Source organism: Durio zibethinus, unplaced genomic scaffold (genome assembly GCF_047325235.1).
Source record: "Durio zibethinus cultivar Kanyao isolate XHJ-2024 unplaced genomic scaffold, ASM4732523v1 HiC_scaffold_3, whole genome shotgun sequence".
Taxonomy (NCBI): Eukaryota; Viridiplantae; Streptophyta; class Magnoliopsida; order Malvales; family Malvaceae; genus Durio; species Durio zibethinus.
The window spans coordinates 6,902,134-6,907,133 of NW_028323044.1; positions in this window are offsets into that span (position 1 = coordinate 6,902,134).

Below are 5,000 nucleotides of genomic sequence, written 5' to 3' on the forward strand. Positions count from 1 at the left end.
CCGCAGACCCTGGGCCCTGGTGCGGCCGGTTGCCCCGATAACCATCGACACACGCTGGGCCCTGGAGCGGCCGGTTGCCTCGATCACCATCGGCAAAAGCTGGGCCCTGGTGCGGGCGCTTGCCTCGACCACCATCGGCACACGCTCGGCCCTGGTGCGGTCGGTTGCCTCGAGCACCATCGGCACACGCTGGGCCCTGGTGCGGCAGGTTACCTCGACCACCATCGGCACACGCTGGGCCCTGGTGCGGGCGCTTGCCTCGACCACCATCGGCACACGCTCGGCCCTGGTGCGGTCGGTTGCCTCGAGCACCATCGGCACACGCTGGGCCCTGGTGCGGGCGCTTGCCTCGACCACCATCGGCACACGCTGGGCCCTGGTGCGGGCGCTTGCCTCGACCACCATCGGCACACGCTGGGCCCTGGTGCGGCAGGTTGCCTCGAGCACCATCGGCACACGCTGGGCCCTGGTGCGGTCGGTTGCCTCGAGCACCATCGGCACACGCTGGGCCCTGGTGCGGGCGCTTGCCTCGACCACCATCGGCACACGCTGGGCCCTGGTGCGGCAGGTTGCCTCGAGCACCATCGGCACACGCTGGGCCCTGGTGCGGTCGGTTGCCTCGATCACCATCGGCACACGCTGGGCCCTGGTGCGGGCGGTTGCCTCGACCACCATCGGCACACGCTGGGCCCTGGTGCGGCAGCTTGCCTCGAGCACCATCGGCACACGCTCGGCCCTGGTGCGGTCGGTTGCCTCGAGCACCATCGGCACACGCTGGGCCCTGGTGCGCCAGGTTGCCTCGACCACCATCGGCAGCCTCGACCACCATCGGCACACGCTGGGCCCTGGTGCGGGCGCTTGCCTCGACCACCATCGGCACACGCTCCGCCCTGGTGCGGTCGGTTGCCTCGAGCACCATCGGCACACGCTGGGCCCTGGTGCGGCAGGTTGCCTCGACCACCATCGGCACACGCTGGGCCCTGGTGCGGGCGGTTGCCTCGACCACCATCGGCACACGCTGGGCCCTGGTGCGGGCGCTTGCCTCGACCACCATCGGCACACGCTGGGCCCTGGTGCGGGCGCTTGCCTCGACCACCATCGGCACACGCTGGGCCCTGGTGCGGCAGGTTGCCTCGAGCACCATCGGCACACGCTGGGCCCTGGTGCGGTCGGTTGCCTCGACCACCATCGGCACACGCTGGGCCCTGGTGCGGGCGCTTGCCTCGACCACCATCGGCACACGCTGGGCCCTGGTGCGGCAGGTTGCCTCGAGCACCATCGGCACACGCTGGGCCCTGGTGCGGCAGGTTGCCTCGAGCACCATCGGCACACGTTGGGCCCTGGTGCGGTCGGTTGCCTCGATCACCATCGGCACACGCTGGGCCCTGGTGCGGGCGCTTGCCTCGACCACCATCGGCACACGCTGGGCCCTGGTGCGGCAGCTTGCCTCGAGCACCATCGGCACACGCTCGGCCCTGGTGCGGTCGGTTGCCTCGAGCACCATCGGCACACGTTGGGCCCTGGTGCGGCAGGTTGCCTCGACCACCATCGGCAGCCTCGACCACCATCGGCACACGCTGGGCCCTGGTGCGGGCGCTTGCCTCGACCACCATCGGCACACGCTGGGCCCTGGTGCGGTCGGTTGCCTCGAGCACCATCGGCACACGCTGGGCCCTGGTGCGGCAGGTTGCCTCGACCACCATCGGCACACGCTGGGCCCTGGTGCGGGCGGTTGCCTCGACCACCATCGGCACACGCTGGGCCCTGGTGCGGCAGGTTGCCTCGAGCACCATCGGCACACGCTGGGCCCTGGTGCGGCAGGTTGCCTCGAGCACCATCGGCACACGCTGGGCCCTGGTGCGGGCGCTTGCCTCGAGCACCATCGGCACACGCTGGGCCCTGGTGCGGTCGGTTGCCTCGACCACCATCGGCACACGCTGGGCCCTGGTGCGGGCGCTTGCCTCGACCACCATCGGCACACGCTCGGCCCTGGTGCGGTCGGTTGCCTCGAGCACCATCGGCACACGCTGGGCCCTGGTGCGGGCGCTTGCCTCGAGCACCATCGGCACACGCTCGGCCCTGGTGCGGTCGGTTGCCTCGAGCACCATCGGCACACGCTGGGCCCTGGTGCGGCAGGTTGCCTCGACCACCATCGGCACACGCTGGGCCCTGGTGCGGGCGCTTGCCTCGACCACCATCGGCACACGCTCGGCCCTGGTGCGGCAGGTTGCCTCGAGCACCATCGGCACACGCTGGGCCCTGGTGCGGGCGGTTGCCTCGACCACCATCGGCACACGCTGGGCCCTGGTGCGGGCGCTTGCCTCGACCACCATCGGCACACGCTGGGCCCTGGTGCGGGCGCTTGCCTCGAGCACCATCGGCACACGCTGGGCCCTGGTGCGGCAGGTTGCCTCGAGCACCATCGGCACACGCTGGGCCCTGGTGCGGTCGGTTGCCTCGAGCACCATCGGCACACGCTGGGCGCTGGTGCGGGCGCTTGCCTCGACCACCATCGGCACACGCTGGGCCCTGGTGCGGCAGGTTGCCTCGAGCACCATCGGCACACGCTGGGCCCTGGTGCGGTCGGTTGCCTCGATCACCATCGGCACACGCTGGGCCCTGGTGCGGGCGGTTGCCTCGACCACCATCGGCACACGCTGGGCCCTGGTGCGGCAGGTTGCCTCGAGCACCATCGGCACACGCTGGGCCCTGGTGCGGTCGGTTGCCTCGAGCACCATCGGCACACGCTGGGCGCTGGTGCGGGCGCTTGCCTCGACCACCATCGGCACACGCTGGGCCCTGGTGCGGCAGGTTGCCTCGAGCACCATCGGCACACGCTGGGCCCTGGTGCGGTCGGTTGCCTCGATCACCATCGGCACACGCTGGGCCCTGGTGCGGGCGGTTGCCTCGACCACCATCGGCACACGCTGGGCCCTGGTGCGGCAGCTTGCCTCGAGCACCATCGGCACACGCTCGGCCCTGGTGCGGTCGGTTGCCTCGAGCACCATCGGCACACGCTGGGCCCTGGTGCGCCAGGTTGCCTCGACCACCATCGGCAGCCTCGACCACCATCGGCACACGCTGGGCCCTGGTGCGGGCGCTTGCCTCGACCACCATCGGCACACGCTCCGCCCTGGTGCGGTCGGTTGCCTCGAGCACCATCGGCACACGCTGGGCCCTGGTGCGGCAGGTTGCCTCGACCACCATCGGCACACGCTGGGCCCTGGTGCGGGCGGTTGCCTCGACCACCATCGGCACACGCTGGGCCCTGGTGCGGGCGCTTGCCTCGACCACCATCGGCACACGCTGGGCCCTGGTGCGGGCGCTTGCCTCGACCACCATCGGCACACGCTGGGCCCTGGTGCGGCAGGTTGCCTCGAGCACCATCGGCACACGCTGGGCCCTGGTGCGGTCGGTTGCCTCGACCACCATCGGCACACGCTGGGCCCTGGTGCGGGCGCTTGCCTCGACCACCATCGGCACACGCTGGGCCCTGGTGCGGCAGGTTGCCTCGAGCACCATCGGCACACGCTGGGCCCTGGTGCGGCAGGTTGCCTCGAGCACCATCGGCACACGTTGGGCCCTGGTGCGGTCGGTTGCCTCGATCACCATCGGCACACGCTGGGCCCTGGTGCGGGCGCTTGCCTCGACCACCATCGGCACACGCTGGGCCCTGGTGCGGCAGCTTGCCTCGAGCACCATCGGCACACGCTCGGCCCTGGTGCGGTCGGTTGCCTCGAGCACCATCGGCACACGTTGGGCCCTGGTGCGGCAGGTTGCCTCGACCACCATCGGCAGCCTCGACCACCATCGGCACACGCTGGGCCCTGGTGCGGGCGCTTGCCTCGACCACCATCGGCACACGCTGGGCCCTGGTGCGGTCGGTTGCCTCGAGCACCATCGGCACACGCTGGGCCCTGGTGCGGCAGGTTGCCTCGACCACCATCGGCACACGCTGGGCCCTGGTCCGGGCGGTTGCCTCGACCACCATCGGCACACGCTGGGCCCTGGTGCGGGCGCTTGCCTCGACCACCATCGGCACACGCTGGGCCCTGGTGCGGCAGGTTGCCTCGAGCACCATCGGCACACGCTGGGCCCTGGTGCGGCAGGTTGCCTCGAGCACCATCGGCACACGCTGGGCCCTGGTGCGGGCGCTTGCCTCGAGCACCATCGGCACACGCTGGGCCCTGGTGCGGTCGGTTGCCTCGACCACCATCGGCACACGCTGGGCCCTGGTGCGGGCGCTTGCCTCGACCACCATCGGCACACGCTCGGCCCTGGTGCGGTCGGTTGCCTCGAGCACCATCGGCACACGCTGGGCCCTGGTGCGGGCGCTTGCCTCGAGCACCATCGGCACACGCTCGGCCCTGGTGCGGTCGGTTGCCTCGAGCACCATCGGCACACGCTGGGCCCTGGTGCGGCAGGTTGCCTCGACCACCATCGGCACACGCTGGGCCCTGGTGCGGGCGCTTGCCTCGACCACCATCGGCACACGCTCGGCCCTGGTGCGGCAGGTTGCCTCGAGCACCATCGGCACACGCTGGGCCCTGGTGCGGGCGGTTGCCTCGACCACCATCGGCACACGCTGGGCCCTGGTGCGGGCGCTTGCCTCGACCACCATCGGCACACGCTGGGCCCTGGTGCGGGCGCTTGCCTCGAGCACCATCGGCACACGCTGGGCCCTGGTGCGGCAGGTTGCCTCGAGCACCATCGGCACACGCTGGGCCCTGGTGCGGTCGGTTGCCTCGAGCACCATCGGCACACGCTGGGCGCTGGTGCGGGCGCTTGCCTCGACCACCATCGGCACACGCTGGGCCCTGGTGCGGCAGGTTGCCTCGATCACCATCGGCACACGCTGGGCCCTGGTGCGACAGGTTGCCTCGAGCACCATCGGCACACTATCGGCCCTGGTGCGGGCGGTTGCCTCGACCACCATCGGCACACGCTGGGCCCTGGTGCGGGCGCTTGCCTCGAGCACCATCGGCACACGCTGGGCCCTG